Source organism: Pseudorasbora parva, chromosome 10 (assembly GCF_024679245.1).
Source record: "Pseudorasbora parva isolate DD20220531a chromosome 10, ASM2467924v1, whole genome shotgun sequence".
In the NCBI taxonomy this organism is placed as follows: Eukaryota; Metazoa; Chordata; class Actinopteri; order Cypriniformes; family Gobionidae; genus Pseudorasbora; species Pseudorasbora parva.
The window spans coordinates 16,377,216-16,395,251 of NC_090181.1; the positions used below are offsets into that span (position 1 = coordinate 16,377,216).

The following is an 18,036-nucleotide window of genomic DNA, read 5'->3' on the forward strand; positions in this document are numbered from 1 at the left end:
ATGTCCCCATGTTGAGAGAAATTGTAAGTGCAGATGTGTTGTGTACACTGTGTGACCATTATTGTAGTTCTATGTGAACATGCATTTATTCATCTCATTTGCACAAAAAAGATTTCGTATTTCTTAAAATGGACTTTATGTAAATGTATTTAATCTCGCTTCATTAACCAGTGTATTTGCTGTTGACCATAATGATCCAATTCAACCATACCAATAAGCAAATATTTCTTTAAATAAACATCACATCTGTTTCATTTATTAAATTTATTTTTTATTGAAGGAGCCTACCACGGCTGTTTTGAGCTTCACCCTCTACTGAATGTTTCCTTTTGCATTTGCCCTTTTGGTGTGAAAGGGCCTTTATATACATTTTTCCAAAAATATAACTTTTTGTTATAAAGAAAAAAGAAAAAAAGCAAGTCCAGCATGTGTGAAAAAAGTAACTTTCTACAAAGTGATAAGTAATGCAATTACTCAATATTGTAATCCATTTGAACTTTCCCTAACACTTATCTTGACCATGTTGCATGAGAAAGAAAACAACATGACAAGACCATGTCTTTAATGACACACAGTCAGGTCTGACCATCAATATGTCTCTATCTAATTTCTGACAAAAAAATATCATGGTTTGCTAAATCATAAGTATGAGATTAAAATCAGTTATGAAAAAAGTACAAATTATGAGATGCATAATTAGGTCATACTTTGGACTTTTATCTCACAGTTATCGCTCATAATTGCCATCTCGTATAACTTTTTATTTTGTACAGTAATAAGGCATGATTTTACTTTGTAATGTGGTAGAAATGGGCTTCCATGAACCAAAGCGGTTAATATAACTTTTATATTTGTTTTTTGTTAAAATACTTTAATCAGTGCTTTCTTGAATATGTAAATATAGTACAGTTGTTATGATGATCACCAATCCAGTCGAAAAAAGTAAAAAATAAAATACTGGAAGCAAAATGTAAAGTGAAATGTAAATATGAATAAGATATTTGGCAACACTTTATTTTATAGTATAGCATATTTGTAGTAGCCTATAAATTATGCATGATGATATGGAACTAACACTAAAACAAACCATATAATAAGTACATGCATGCAGTTAATTATTAATATTATTATTCAGTAGGGCCTACTTAAATTAATAAGTAGGCCTACACTGTAAAAGGGACACCTTTTAAAAAATTAGCCTATATATATATATATATATATATATATATATATATATATATATATATATATATATATATATATATATATATATATATATATATATATATATATATATATATATATATATATATATATATATATATTATATATAAACAGTGACAGATATTAGCAATTATTATATTGGCAATGTCCAATATAATAAGTCTGTATGTTCAGGATAGAAACACTGAACATTAGATTTTCGAGCCTGGTGTTAGACTGGACGTTTATTAGAAATGTAATATCTATTAATCTGTACTACCCTGAGAGTGTCTTATATTTGCATAATAGCGGGCTTTTTTACTTTTTTAATACAATTCCACAGGATCTTTCGCATTGAATTGCTTTGTCTGCGGTGTCATTCATGAATGAATATTTGTCACATCTGCATGGATAAAATCAGTCGCATTACGCTGGGAAATGCATGAATAATGAGATCCAAGAAATTGTAGGCTACTCATTGCTGAGGAGCACTTGTATCGTGGTGATCTGACACACGCATGCGCAGTGCAGCCCGGTGACAGCCGAGCAGCCTCCTCAAGAGCCCAGCAGTGAGAATTCAGACAGCAGCAGTCAGTCTCCCCAGTTCCTGTTTCCGCCACGACTCGCGAAGCATCCCTTTCATTAAAACATACGCTCTGTGGAGATACAAGTACGCCGGTGCCAAATCAAGGTAAGTGCGTCGCCGTTCTATACGACCGCATTACGTTAAGGAAAACGGCGTTTTTCTCGCCGGCGAGTTCGCTCCATCCCGGCCTGTTGCTAGCTGCCTCGGCTGCTGAACGGTATAAATAACGGTCAGGTTTGCAGCTCGAGCGCATTGTGTTTTCGCGCCGTGATACCGAAGTATGCCCTGGTCAAACAGTCATTTTGTAGCCATTACGATCACGGAACAATGTATCATGTGTTTATGTAGTAGGGAGAGATGAAGACGACTGCGAATGATTGTAGTGGTGCCAAATAGAGGAAGCCTACTTTCAGCGAATCCACACCATATAGCGCAAACGGGTCTACAAAACAAATATACATGACTAATTAATTAATATATGGTTTGTATCAGGGCTGTTAAAGTGGTGCAGCCTAATTGTCCGGTATGTTAGCCAGACATTTAGCAGAAAACACCCACAGCAGTAGCGTGTCCATGTTTATGTGGGTAGAATGGAGAAAGCCAAGTAAACATGAAGGCACTGCAGAAATCTGGAGTATTTACTTTTAAACCCTTACGAAGAAGACGGGCACAGTATTACTGAGCACTGCAAATTGATTAAAGAACTATTTAACAACACACAATTGAACTTTTTTTTTGTTCCTTTAGACCTGTATGACTTAGAACACCAAAGCATGTCATTTTGTACTTTTTGAATAATGTAGTTTCTATCAAAAGACAGTGAAGGGGGACTGAAAATGTCTCAAAATTGGAATAAGTGTATCATAAAAGTAGTCTGCAGACACCTCATACACTATTTTGGAGCCAAAAGTTAGCTATTGTGTAAGGAACAGAATTAAATTATTTACTGAAACCATGAACTCCGTCTTAGTTCTACATGGATTTTTCATGAGAGTACATGAAGAAAATGGATCAATTTGTGAATAAACGAATCATTTGATTGCTTTGTCTAGTTTTTTTTTTTTTTTGCTTTATCTTAATGAAATAAATTTATTAAAAAAGATCTAAATGATAAGCTGAAATAGTGGTCTGTTTCCCATACAATCACTGACTTTAAATAAAGCGCAAAATCGTTTGGACTTTGCGAGTAAATGATGACCGCATTTAAATTTTTCACCGCCTGTTATTACAACAATACAAACTGCTTATTATGATGATAATTGCTTTTCCTAGCACAGTTCCCACAAGTCCTTACACATGTATCTTTATAGCTTGAAGGTAATGTACTGCATTGGGATCAGAATTTGAGAAGGTGAGCTGCCTACCTAGACAGCATATTTGTACATCATAAGCACAGGAATTATATGTCTCCTCCAGTGCTCTTCCTTACTTAATCTACTACTCCTATCACACCCATTAGACACACTACAGGATGGGCACCATTAATTATCATCATATAACAATTTGGCTTTCACTTTTAGGGATACTCTGTGGTTTTTATCTCCCGTCATGTCGTCTGCTGTTTTAATCGATGCTCAGAAAACATTTGCCTCACTTAAGAGCCTTGTAAAATCAATGTGTTCTACAGATGTTCTGCCCAGTCCCTGCTTTTCCAAGCGTACACAGATAACAAGCTTTCATAGTCAAGTGTGTTATTACATATACAGTACTTGGACTCGAGTGCAACATTCATACCTCTTTAAATAGTTTTTTTTTAAAAGGTTTTTTTTTGGGCATTGACTTGGAATTAATGATATAATTAAATCTGCCATGATAATTGATACCTCCACAAGATTAGGTTTCTAGGTAGAGATGATATGTTTCTCCTTTAAAGTCAGATGGTCATCATCCAACAATTAAACTGCTTTCTGCATCTGTCTTATATTAGTTGATGTGCATTGCATTTGGCCTTAGATCAGCAAAGATGGACTGCAGAATAAAAAATTATGAGCATTTAATTTCATACAAAAATGTAAAATCTTCGCTTATAGCTATATTATAAACACCAGGTGTCAGTCTAGCAGTTTTACATTGTTTAAAGAAGTGCACAGGAAAATATTTTTTGTTAAGTAGCCGAAAAATTAAATAAAAATTATTGACTGAATACAGCCTGACTATATTAGATTACACCAACAAAAGCCATTTTTAAGGGTCAGGTAGAAGTCAGTCCTTCACATTTCTCATTGAAGTCAGACAAACTGAGAGAATGAATTTGATACTACTTTGCTATGTTTACTTGCCAGGGTCTTTAGAGCTACCATGGCCAATGGCGGTCCTGGTAAGTTCCCTAAGGGGAGGTTCATTTAGCCAGGGGACTTTTTCTGGGAATTGCTTTTAAAAATCCATCTCAAACAGAGTATTTGCTATGACTTACCTGTTTCAAATAACAAGCCATATTTGAGGATGATTTGCACCTTCCTGTGGAGTTTTGTTTTTCTGTGACTAACCGACTTATACAAATTTGGTCTACTAAGCCTCTTCTTGTCTATTAGGGGTGGGCGGGCTAATGTTCATATTTAGACGAAAGCATTTGACTGTTATAAAGTTCATATGTCAGGGTGATGTGGTTTATCTTTACTCCAGTATTTTATAAACCTTTACATCCATGTAAGTTTTTAGTATTGTGTGACCATTTATCTTGTTGAAAGTTTGCTTTTAATCTTGCTTTTAAGTTCTGTTTGGTCAATTACAACTCTCACAAATGGACCATAAAAATTCATTAATTTGTCATAGGCCCCTGGAGTCTTATTGCAGTTTCTGCTCCATGAGTGTTTTGCACTGACTCACTCTGCTCACACAATTATGGTCGTGAAACATTAACTTGAAAACCTAATATGTGGTTACGGGAATTCCATAATGCGTAGTTTCACCTTCCAACAAAGCTACCTTTGAGCATATGGGTTTTGTTTTGTGTAGCTTAAGTTAATGGCACTTACGTGGTGACTGCACATGTCGCAATAGTCACATGATCATGTAACAGGACAGTTTGCCTAGTGGAAATCATCTGCATGCATGTCTGTCTTGTCACATTTGTCACATTTGAGTAATGAACTGAGAAATCTAATAATGCCCTCGATAGATAATTGTCTCCTGGGATGAATTATGAAGAAGAATTAACCCAGGGAAAGACGGTTCTGGTTTATGCTTGTTTTATTGAGATTGAATGGAGGAGTAATAGAGTGCATGGCTTTGCTACTTTTTTAACATGCATTCGCCCCATGCTATGAAGTGAAGGTCAGGATGGGGGTGTAATAAAGCTCAAAATCACGGATCAAACTGGAGTGGAGGGACTCTCATTCCCCTCCCCCGTTCCCCTTGCTCATCTCTTCTATTCTGCCAATATCAGGTGACTACTCTTGGCTGAGTTTCCATAGCAATGTGGGCAGTGGGCAGGGATAAAGAGGTTCTGATCAGTTTTAATGATAGTGTAGTTTGCCTCTCTGAGCAGGAGATGGAAAATCTTTCCCAATAGGTTTTGATTGGAACGGCAGAGAGGTGTGGGATTGGGCGGCAGGGACTAGCATGTACAAGTGCAGGTGTGTGTGTGTGTTTGCATGAGATGGATGATGAAGCGAGTAGCTGCGGTGGGGTGGGATAATCACATGGATGAGATCTTTGGCAGGGATCCTAATAGCAGACCATGTAGCGTTCCACATGATGAACATTTGCACTCACTCTTTCCCCATTCTAGTTCCGCGGCAGTGGCTGCAAGGAAAAGTTCCAGCCATTGTCTTTCCTAACTCTCTTTCCCAGGACAAGGGGGACCGTGAGTCATTCTTCAGAGCCCTTTGGAGATTGTAAAAGTCAGTGTGTGTGCATGCTTGTGCATTTGTGTGCATTTTGCTGGTAGGTTCTTGGCTGACTGCTTTTTGCGCCCATCAGACTTGACAGTGGCCAGCGACAGGGAGCTGTTTCATCGGCTATAAATACCACACTGCAATGTGGAGCATCGCTCTGGCAGCTGCAGGGGAACTGCTCTGCCTTCGCCCACAACCGAGGAGAGGAAGGGTCAGGATTACACCAACAACAGACCTTGTTTGACCCCTGCAGAAAAATTAAGATTTTGCACAAACATATGGTCTGAATGATTAAATGGGCATATTCGCCCTGGAAGCCGTGCATTTGCAGTCATCATAGTCAATGATTACCTACCGCAGGGCTTCATTTAAACCAAGGGAAATGTTACACAACACAGCTTTTCTCCCAAAGTTCTTCATGTCTTTAGAAGACAGATAAACGTGAGGGATTGCGCCAAATGCACTTCTGCAAATCAGTTGGTGGACTCTCTCAGACCGTAGGGTCTCAATAAACGTACCTGAGACCCTTGTGTTGAGTTGAAAACTAATAATCGTGTCCTCTGCTTGAGCTATGTGGAGACAATGAGGCCAAGGTTACTTTAATTCAGAAAAAGGGGGAAAACTAGCTACAGAAATAGACTGTCCGTCTTAGGAGCCAGGTACTTTTTCTGCAGGTCCTTGCTCTATGACAGTCAGAATTATAAGAGAATATAAAGTATTTGGCTTGCTATCATTAGTCACCCTACTTCTGTGCCAGCAAACACACCTTGTCCCACCAGAGTTACCCAACTTCAACACACCCTCTGGCACACACTCCCTAATAGAGGTCAGGTAAATTTGAGTTTCACAGATGCACTTCCTGTAATCCCATGCACGCCTTTTTTTCTCACACAGTCTCAGTAAAACTTACGTAACATATTACATAATGTTATTCTACAAACTTTGTGGTCCTCTAAGAAATCTTTCCCATCTGGATAGAAATCTTTGTGGAATTCAATATTTTTTCACAACGATTCTCCTCGTTTACTTTGAAGAAAGCAAAATATCCCTCCACTACCTATTGCACATTTATTATGGATTTAGATCTTTTTGCTAACATCCCGGGCAAATGAAACCACTGCTGGCTCAAGTACTTTTTAAATCAGATGTAAAAAAAAAAAAAAAAAAGCCTAATTATTTCTATGGGTTTCATGATGCATGCACCTTCTGTAAAACCCACATCCAGACTCCCATCTGAGTGAGAAGAGATGCATTTCCCATTCAAATCACTCCTCTGCTACTTACTGTAACTCAATACGGGTGTGACGAGATCTCATGCCACGAGATCTTGCGAGACTAAACTGTGACAAGATTTCTCGTTGAGGTGAAAAACTGTCTCGTCATATTCTCATGACCTGGTCATGGAGTGTGAGAGTGAAGTCTAAATTATGCCTCCACTAGTTTTGTGGAATTTAATTCATGTGGATAATCTTTTCCTGTAGCTCAACTGGCTTTCCTGTAGCTCAACCAGTAGAGCGTGGCGCTAGCAACTTATATTTTAAACTGCGCGCTCAGCACCACCAACTATACTATTCACAGAGTATACGTAGGCCTGTCGCGATAGTTGATAAATCAATTAATCGCACGATTAAAAAAAATGATCTCGATAATTTTTCCGGCCGCGATAATTGCCATTTGCATGCTTTTTTGTTTTCCTCTTCTTTCTTGTTGACTGCGCGCGCCTCGTCCGTTTGGGGAGGTGTTTATACTCGACGCGCAGACCGGGTGCGGCGTGACGAGACGTCATTCTTGGCCAGCAGATTCGTCTGGAACTCGTGGCTCTTCGGTTGCGGAGCCACATGCAAAGTTACGAAATTTGACATGCACATGCACAACGCCAAGCGAAATGTGGTCTCGCGCACTCCGCGTCGACATCATTTTTGCCGCGCGCACCCTCGCGCTCAAGTGGACGCGTCGTGCATAAACAAGGCTTAAAGCTACACTGAAGTTTGATAAACGCAAGTTAATTATTCAATTTAATCTTTGTGTGCTAAAAAGGCACATAAGTTCCTGTAGAGATAGCAATACATATTTTCCTTTTTTTGCCAAATAAATGAAAAGCATGTCATCATGCATGTCAAGCATGTCTTCTCTCTTGCTGTATCAAAATATCACTTTCCTCAGATATGGTCAAGTTCAGTTTGTGCATGATTAGGCTATGATATAAAAAAAATTAATACTGTATCCTAAGTTGTGGATAATTAATATATCATATGCTGAAGTACATTTCTGGATTACAAGAAAAAAACAACAAGTACAGAATGGAAAACCGTGACCCTAAAACCGTGACACGAACCGAACCGTGGGTTTTGTGAACCGTGCCGCCCCTAATATGCTCCTAAAACACAATCATCCGTTGCAGTTTTCATTCATTTTATTTTTTATTTTTGGTACTTATTTAAATGCATTTTTTAAAACAGACTGAGAGTCCATGCTTTTATTGTTTTTGGTTGTTTTGTTCATTTATTGTGGTTATTTAAAATGTTTTCCATTTTTAGTGTTAAATAGTCTTTAAAAATTAAAGTTTATTGATCTTTGAAAAGGTGTACCTGCATTTTTATGCCATTATCATTATTTTAGATGAAAATGTTCTCAGAACGACAATATTATCGTTTACCGCAATAATTTCTTGGCCAATTGGCCAAAATTTGTTATCGTGACAGGCCTAAGTATACGTACGATCACGAAATTGAAAGTAAACGGGAGCGTGTATTCGAACGTGATTTCAATACGTTACTGCTGTTTGAAAGCAGCTCCCTGAGGCATGAGAATATCTCCCAATATGAGATATCTAGTTTAGCTATTAAGTTGTAACCATCTATTAGCTCTGCATCATGCTTGAAGAAAAAAAAGGTCTCTATTTTTCCACTTTGAATATTGAGTACTTTGATTATGGTTATTGTTTGCACTTAATATCTATGATCAATTTGTAGGAAGGAGTTCAGTTAGGAGGTCAGCAGAAGCTCATGTGCAGTTCTCAGGGCAGAAGAAACAATCAGTACTGTTGTCTTTTATGATATTTCATATTCAGAAATTAGAAATGAAATAACATTCATTACAAGATGATTAGATAAAACATTTCAAATGCACCTGCAAACATTTTTTTTTTATTTCATTTTTTTATTTCTAGTCATATATTTCATAATTGAGGATTTCTCAAACATACTATGTAAAAATCCTGTCTCATCTCGTGAACCTAATCTTGTGCCTTGTCTCGTCTCCAGAGATAAGTGTCTCGTCACACCCCTATAAACTCAAATATTGTTTGGGAAACAAATGCTAGCAAAAATAGTGATTTACTGCACCCCTCTATCCCTCTATTTATAATTATATATATATATATATATATATATATATATATATATATATATATATATATATATATATATATAATTTTTTTTTTTTTTTTTTACACCTTGCCTTCTTAGGAAAACTAGTCCTGTCTAAATAGGCTTTAAGCCTGAAAACCCAGGGGACTCATGTCTGAGGTAAGGATGATGGAAGCATTTTTGAAGCATCCAGTCCTGTAGTCTGCATTGCTCAGCACTGACCTGAGTGAGACTGCTGTCTCAGCTCAACTAGAGCATACTCCATGGCATCCCTAATGCTTTGTGGAATGCTAACGGCTTCTCTGAGACAATTAAGCATCTCTGCGGTACAGCGATGGGTGGAGATATGCGTAAAAAGCAACCGAGGTAGGATCAGAGGGCAGACAGGATGTCTATTAAAATCTTATTAAACAAACCTAATTTGCAGGGTTATGGCATCTCATTCACTTAGCGCTAGCCCACAAGAGTCATCGGGTTGAGATGGGTCAAGCTCAAGCATGGCTATGGATGATGATTGTCAGAGCTTGTCTGTATGTCAAAGTGTTGTCATTCCTTTTATGCACAAAGCTTGGTTGGGGGATTGTCATGCTAAGAGGTTTGAGGAGGTTTGGCATGATTGGATTTCACCTTCTGCTGATTGATATCTTTAACAGTTTCAAACATACAAACTCCCAGAGTACATGATACAGCCTATCAGTTGCAGGAGACATGGCAGGTAATGCACAGTACCTTCACTTTAGCTTATATCGGCACATCCGTACCATCACTTGGTTTATATATCAGAGTATGTACAATCACTTGGCCATTCTGCCTTTGGGGTATGAAGAAAAGATGATGTTCCAAACCTCACAGGACACAGATGTATTGAGTGTACTTTTTTAAGTCTCAGTCTACCCCCTCTCTCTTGCTATCTTTTTGTCTCGTTCTTTCTTCCTCTTTCTGTCATGTCTGCCCTCTGAAAATTGCTTCCCCACTCAGCTAAAAAACAAAGTGTACTATGGAATATAGGCAGAGAATGTCTGATAAGACCCTTCCCCACCTTCCTGTTTGAACCTCAGCACTTGGAGCACTAGTAAAATATTTGCTTATTTTCATTGCTAAATTTCCATAGGTTGAATTGAACACATTAAGTTTTTGTTGGTTGTTGATTTTGTGTGTAATCTCGGCTATACCTTTTTGGCTAGAATCCCAGCTGCCCCCTCACCCACTGAGTAGAGTTGTTAGCCCGGGGGTTCGGCTCAGCTGGGCCGCCTACACAGAACAAAAACTGCAGCAAACCGCAACTGGGTTTGAGACAGAAAGCTAACTCGGGTTGTCATTGAACGCTTTAATTTGAACGTTTTCATACTGCTATACTTGACATGCATCAGTTTGCATGTCATGCTACTTGCAGTTTTGTGCCCATGCATCAGTTATTCCTTAGAAACTATTGCAAGGCAAGACCATGTAACCGCTGGCCATTTGAAAGTGAAATCTGTATACTCAAAAATGCTATGATCACAATGTTTATCAGCTGCCGGAGGATTTTAGTAGCACAGTACAGGACCGAGAATGAGTCGAATGCTAATTTGATACAAAGCCAGAGGAGTACAACTCATGTGACATTGATGACAGAGAGACAGCAGAGATATGTCACGTTCTGGGTTCTGTCCTTTTCTTCACTTCCATGTTTTTTGAGCAGTGGAGAGGAAAAAGTTCGGCCTGGCAGACTCTTTTTCTTTTCCCTTACCATGCAGGTGGTGTATTGTTTGGTAACATTGCCCTTTCTTTAACCTCCTTTTCACTCTTTTCATCTCTCTGTTGCCATGTCTATTTCCTTCTTCCTTTTTCTCTCATTCACTTTGAAATCGACTGCTTGTGGAGCGGCATCTTTGAGCCAGGTTATCGACTTCAGTTTAGACACCATGGAGTAGCATTAGCCTGTGCCAGCGAGAGGGATGTAAGGCAGGGAAGATCCTGTTCGCAGAGATAATCTGATCAGTGGATTTGTCGACTTAATTTTTTCGCTAATCCTCATAGTGTTGTGGCAAGCCCTTTTGTGTTGAAAAGGCACAGGTTGTCTTAATTGGGATCAAGAGTGGGATTGCCACTCATGCCAACTACAACATACTTTGGTTTCACAAGCAGAATACATTATAAGATTTAGTGGACAATGGACATTGATTTTATTGTATTTTTCAACAAGTCTCTTTATTTTATTATAAGTGTACAGTAGGGCTGTGTATTGCCAAGAATCTGGCGATACAATACGTATCACGATACAGGGGTTACGATACGATATATTGCAATATATTGCGATATTGTAAGAGAGGCAATATATTGCAATATATTGCGATATTGTAAGAGAGGCAATATATTGCAATATTTCTTTTTTGTGTGTTTTTGTTTTTTATAATTTAAAAGAATAAAGAACACAACCATAAGCCTAAAACACGAGACAAAGTATTTTATTTAATTAATACAGTATCATTTATATCACTAATCATATGCAATGTGCAATCTAAATTAAGGGAAATGTAAAGTGACAGCAGGATTCTTTATGTGTATATGTTTTAAAGGTTCACAGTATAGCAGTGGCTATTTAACAACAGAAAGTGCAGTCCATTTCATGACTGAATGACTGTTTGTTTTATATTTAACACAGTAGCCCCGATCACACAGAATGCGTTTTTGCAGCGAGAAGCCTTTTTTGAATAGATTTCGGTTGGCAGAGAGCGTTATGCGCGCTGCTTATGCGCCCTGGGCGCCTCGCGTTTCTGAAGGAGCGCTCCGAGCGCATGAAGTTGAAAAAAAGTCAACTCTGAGCGGAAAAGCGTGCAACATCATCGCGCTTATGTTCTGTTGTCCAAACGAATGAATGAAGAGACGGGCCTTCCGTTGTGTTGACCGTTACATTGATTTGACTGACAGTACAGGTGATTCAGGGGTTGCCTAGAAACATTAAAGTGCACTGCTCATTTTTGAATGAAAAAACGCCGACCAAAAAAGGGAGTGCAGTGCGCCTCGCGTTTTCGAACCTGAAAAACGCGTTCTGTGTGATCGGACCCTAAAGCTGTTTTCTATAAAGCAGTCTATTGTATAAAGTGCTATTTCAAGTAACGTTACTGAGCTGCAGAGCTGGTGCATCCATATCCACATCGCTATTATCTTTCGTTCTCCTGCCACCGCTGTCAGTTTTGGAGTGTGTTTATTTTGTTACTGAGAGGAAAGCGTGCAGGACATTCTATCGAAACGCTTCTCAGCAGCGCGGGTGACGTCAGGATGTTAAGCGAGCTCTCTGTTTCAATGTGTTTCCCGAGTATTAGATTATAACTTGGCCTATTTTGCAAACAAAATGATTCTTGTCGATTTCCTTAGTGGCTTCTTTATAGCTGAAGCCAACATGAGTCCACACTTCAGCTCTGTATACTGCAAGAGCGGAATAATGCTATCGTCTTGAGAGCTGGGTTTGCTAATGTAAACACTAGCACTTTCACCTTGCGCTTCTCCGGCTCCGCGTCAGTTATGCGTTCTGAGATAACACTGCCATCTAGCGGTTGGGTGTTATACAGTCTGTGGTTTAAACCGAACACAAAGCCACGAAACTTGGATGTAAATAAATAAACATATAAATATCGATACAGCGTTTTTGAGAATCGATACAATATCGCCAAACATAATATCGCGATATTCACGTGTATCGATATTTTCTTACACCCCTAGTGTACAGTGATATATCGGTTATATGCCCTAAATGCGGCATAAAAAACATTGGGATAAACCCAATTTGGGTTGTTTTTAGCCAAAAGGCTGGTTAAATATATGATATAACATGTTGGGTTAATTTTAACCAGCATAATGGTTTGATTTAACCCAGCTGGGTTGTTTTAACCGAAAATTGAGTCAAATATGGACAAACCCGCTGGGTTAAAAATGTAATTAAAACAATTTAACTGATGGCTAGGTCCATATTTGGGTTGAAACAACCCAACATTTTTAGAATGCAATCGCTAGTCTCTGTTTTCCCATTTCCACCGCAACGGCGATGTGCCGGAGCTTGTGTCATGTTCAACGGGGTGACCGCCCTGTGTTTCACTTGTAGCCGTAATATTCTGCAACTGACTCCATAACCTGTCCATAAACAAACAGTAAACAGCTCTGTGAGCACCTATTTTAACATCCTACACTGTCAGAAAATTTAGAAAAAATTGAACCTTTAGGGGTACAACAGCTTGTCACTGGTTGACAAATCCCTAAAAGGTTCATAGTAGTACATAATTCTACTCCAAGGTACTAATATGCACCTTTTAAGGGTAAAAAAAGTACAAAGTCCTTTTAAGGGTACTACCCCACATCATGCCCGTATAAATAACAACTCCAGGGTTATGTGTGGCCCAGGATCTAGGTAACACAAAAACTATTTAAACAATACTATGTTGTTACATTTGACCCAGGGGCTGTGTAACAAAAAAAACTACCCAAATCCCGAAAAAAAATAACTCCAAAATGACCCAAAAGGCTCAACCCAGGATTTGGGTAGAATTGTTTTGGCGGTAGTTGAGATTTGACTGGCAAGAGGAGTACTGACAACAAAATGGAAAATAAGCTTAATCTGTTTAGATTACAAGCACATTATCAAGTCAGGCATCGTCACAAAAGATAATGCCAAACTATGTCTGCCAACATAGTCTAGACATTTACAACATCTAGACTTTTTTTTTAATTTAAGCCCCAATTGAATTTTCCCTTAGAAAATAAAATCATGGACATGCGGTTAAGTACCCAATATGTATTTTAGAACTTCTGTTCAAAGTTTCCTTTACACATTTAGCCTATTAAGTTTCTAACTTGTAACAGTAGATTTAAATGATGCAGCAAGATATAATTTAACCGCATGACATCTATTAATTCATAAACACATTTGCTGAAAACAATGGCATATTGTGATGGGTTGATAATTATAGTTATCAATCCATTCTAACTGATTCTTAGAACATGAATAGACATAGAAAACCAAACATTTACATTTGCGAGGCACAAAACCACATGTACATAATAAACAGCACCTGCCAGATATGCCAACAGGCCGACCTTATTGCTCAACCTTAAACGCATTGTTAAAACAGTGTAATAAAGAGGTGCACTTTGGTCATTGTTCAGTCTTAAACCCATGAGATCATAATAAAGGAGTGAAAAGCTCCAAGGAAGGAAGTGATTGGGATCGAGCAAATATCTTTCAACATTTGTGATTGTGACTATGAATGAATACCCATAAGTGATGCAGACAACAGTACTGTATGGGGTCTGTTTTGCTGAGGACCTGGCACTGGATGAGCGGCCCTCTTTAGTGCTCCGCTGACATCCATGCTAATCAGCGTGCCTAGTGACACACTGCATCACTGCATGCTTGAGTTTGGTGTGACTGGATGTTTCGGTGCTTCAGTGATTTGCACGGTTTATTGGTGTGATCAGAGCGTCTTTTGTGAGCATTAACAGTCGCACATAAACAGGCTTTTCGGCATTGGGAAATAGAATTTCAGGGCAGTTGAAATGCCCTTGGGACGCAATCATAGGCGTTCCGCGAACGCTTCTGAATGCCCATGGCCTACCGCACGGCTCTACAGCATTTATTTGGAATCACTCAACATTATTCATTAGCAGCTCCCTCTCTGTGCTTTGTATGTTGCATTTATTTGCTTACATTTTACTTTGCATGCTAGCTGGAAACCTGGCGTGACATATACAGTGTTCTAGCAGGAGGCAGCTTGTGAGAGAGGTATCATTTGTCTGAATGAATCACCTCATCTCCTCCTCTCATGCCGCACACCCAGCGATTTTTACAGCGCGGTGTAATTGGCCACTCTGTTTCCCATCTGTTGCTTGCTTGCATTCTTTATCATATTCCCTCTGCTGTCCTGCCCACCCTCAGCACCAGCGGCACAAGGGAGTTTTGTGTTTTTGCCAACAAGTGACGACAGAAGCAAGATCAAATAGAATTCATAAAAGTCGATAAACATCCGCCTGCCGTTTCATTATCTCTCTGTCTCCTCTCCGTGAGCTGGAGGTGTGGGTGCCATTTATTTCCTCAGAAGAAGGCCTCACCACTCCTGATGAGAACTTTTCCATTTCACATTCTTGCCCTCGGCAATGGATCAGACTGTCAGAGTTACTTGCGTCTCCGAACTCCTCCACGATTCATCACTCTGTTTTTTGTTTGTCTTTTTTCCTCCAGACAAAGAGTTGTGGACCATTACATATGTGCCTTGGAGATTTTTTTTGCTTTAGTTCCAATACAGAACCAACGTTTTTTGGGGGGGTTATTTTCATTTAGTTTCGGTTAGACTTAAGAAAACAGCTCTGTGGCTGAGGGTGTGAAATTAACACCCAAATGCAGGTGCTTTTTGAGCAGTGGTGGTAATTGTGCTCATCTATCAGCCATTGTAGTGGGCGACTTGTAATCACAGATTGACATTTGACAAGAAATGCTGATGCTTGGATGCATAGGCACAGACTTGAAGAACCATATTTTATTATCTTGATGAGCATACAAAACATAAACCGCCATGTGCCTGAAGAAGAGATGTCTGATTCACTGTTTTTGGTCATTTTCTTTGCTGCTCTGCTACTCATGTATATATGTCAAGTCATAGTATTTTATAGAATATAAATAGAATATATGTTTTTGAATTAAGTATGTACAATTTAAAATAAGAGTTTTTCATTTTTAATATATTTTACATTTTAATTTATTCTTGTTATGGCATTACTTTAATCTTTAGTAATCACCCTAAAATGCTGATTTGGTGTTCATGTAAGATTTCTGTTGTCATTGTTGAAAACAGTTGTGCAGTGCTGCTTAATACCTTTTTAACTTTTGATCAATTAAATGCGTCCTTGTATTAAAAAAAATAAATATATTATTTAAAAAAACATCTTGCAGACCCCTGAAGTCGAAAGGTGTATAGTAGGGATGTATCGATTCACTCAACTCAAGATGCGATATGATTCACAATACTATTTTCACGATACAATTTTCTCAAGATTTTTTTTAACAAAAATGAGATTGAAGACAAATTATAAAATAAAAGTGTCTAAATATATAAAATAAAAATAAAATTGAAATATATATTTGATGTCAAATAAAAACTTAATTTTTAAAGCAAATCCTCAGAAAGTCCCTTCAAGGGGATCTTTCAATGGTGTTTTCTTGGGAGGAGGTTGTTTCAGCTTCTTCACCCTCATCCTGCACTGAGGAAGAAGAGCAGAGATAAAAAGACTAGGTCATTTAAGTACTACAGTGACAGGGGTTTCACATTGTTATAAAGGCAAGATTCTAATTCTAATTTATATCATTACATTTGCATGAGTTAGAAAAACAATATGCCATAATAATCAATGAATTATTGGGGGGGGGGGGGGGGGGGTTGGCTCCATGTACACATTTGCAGAACGAGATAGTAAAATAAATACAACACCTGGTCCTGCAACAGCACAGATTTCTCCTGTAGTCTGCGCAATACATCCTCGCGCTGGTCTTTCTCTTGAAGAGGAAGAGCCTGGAATTAATTTATCTATGGCAGTAAACAGCCTTATATCTTTCGCTGTGAAAACACTGATGCTTGTGATCTCCATGGCAATCGTCCTCAATACCGCAAGTGGGGCTGCAAATCCACTGGTCAGTGTGGTTTGGCCCATTATCTTTTACATGCAGACGGAGGTGACTGGAGCCTCTCACTGTGGTGGTGGTTATTAATCGTCAGAAGTCAAAATGCCGCCACAGTGGCCAGACCTACGATTTGAATGAGTCAACGTAAACTACATGCTTGCCATTGCCATGCTTTTTGACGGCACGTGACATTGCTGTTTGATGGCATGTGCACACACTTCCATACGAATGAACTGACAACATTCGTTTATTTCACTCTTCTTTGCGCCTGTGTTCACGCGCAGTCTGTAATGATAGAGACAACTTGCTCATTGCTATCATTCCTGTAAAGCAAAATCACAGACTCACAGTATATGGTTTCAGGTTTTCAACTGCAGTTTAAAATGTAAATCGCGATTCGTTTAACATCTCAACCGACTTGAATCGCCACACATTTGTATCAATTTTCAACCGACTCCGACTGAATCGTTACACCATATTGTAGAAGGGTTCGCAGATATGGAAAGAAGGAGGCAGGAACCTTTGGACGTTCAAAAGACTTTAATCCCAAAATAAACGAAATGGAAGTAAAAATGGCAGCCTCCTCATGGACGACTGCCGCACACACATAATAAGACTTAAATAAAACAACGTAAAAGCCAGGCCTTTTCTTTCGTGCCGCTCTCGCCCGCCCTACTTGTCACATAGATAAATAAAAAATGCGTGGAATTATGATTGGATTGTTACATTACACATTGCAGTTAATTGTTTTAAATGTTGTTTGCAGTGCCAATTTAAGCTTGTCTCAAGCCAAGACAAAAGCCGGTTCTCTTTGGTCTTTGATTAATTGTCTTACATGGGTTTATATGCGCCCTATGGAGAACTCCTACACATGCTATAGAGCACAGAGGACTCTTTCACTGAATTCTCATTGTATAGTCATGTCAAATTCTGGGGTCTTGGTTTGATCTTTAAGCTCTTCATTTTAAACTCAGCTTCAAAGCTATGGTCTTGAAAATGCAAACATATTTTTGCATTCTCTCCTCCCTCTGTATAAAGATGTCAAAGTGCCATCTTTTCTCTAAAAGCCTCAACAGAGTGATGTTGACTAGTGGATGCATGATAAAATTGCAGATGACAGGTTTGTTTATGCCGTGCAGTCAGGAAAACAATGTGAATGATGCCTTGATCTGAAGGGCTGGAACATTTTGACACCTTTTAAAATTGCATGTTTCTTTGTTGTTTCTAGAAGGGTTTGAAAGGTAGATGAGTCACTTATTCACTTGTTCAATGTAGTTATCCGACCGTGTTGCATATGTAACTCGCACCAACATTAGGGTTGAGCGATACACCGGTAGAAATTTGTCAACCAGTTGCATGGTCACAAAAGTTTATAAGTTAAATGCGTTTTTAAGCATT

General features: G+C 38.6%; 1 protein-coding gene across 1 annotated transcript in view; it reads left to right on the forward strand.

Moving 5' to 3' along the window:
- The first annotated feature begins 1,734 nt into the window (after window positions 1-1,734).
- fut8a (fucosyltransferase 8a (alpha (1,6) fucosyltransferase)) overlaps window positions 1,735-18,036 on the forward strand; it is a 96,519-nt gene continuing 80,217 nt past the window's right edge. Inside the window, exon 1 of the mRNA XM_067455324.1 lies at window positions 1,735-1,894. The gene's annotated coding sequence lies outside the window, so the exon portion shown is untranslated. The remainder of the gene's footprint in view (window positions 1,895-18,036) is intronic.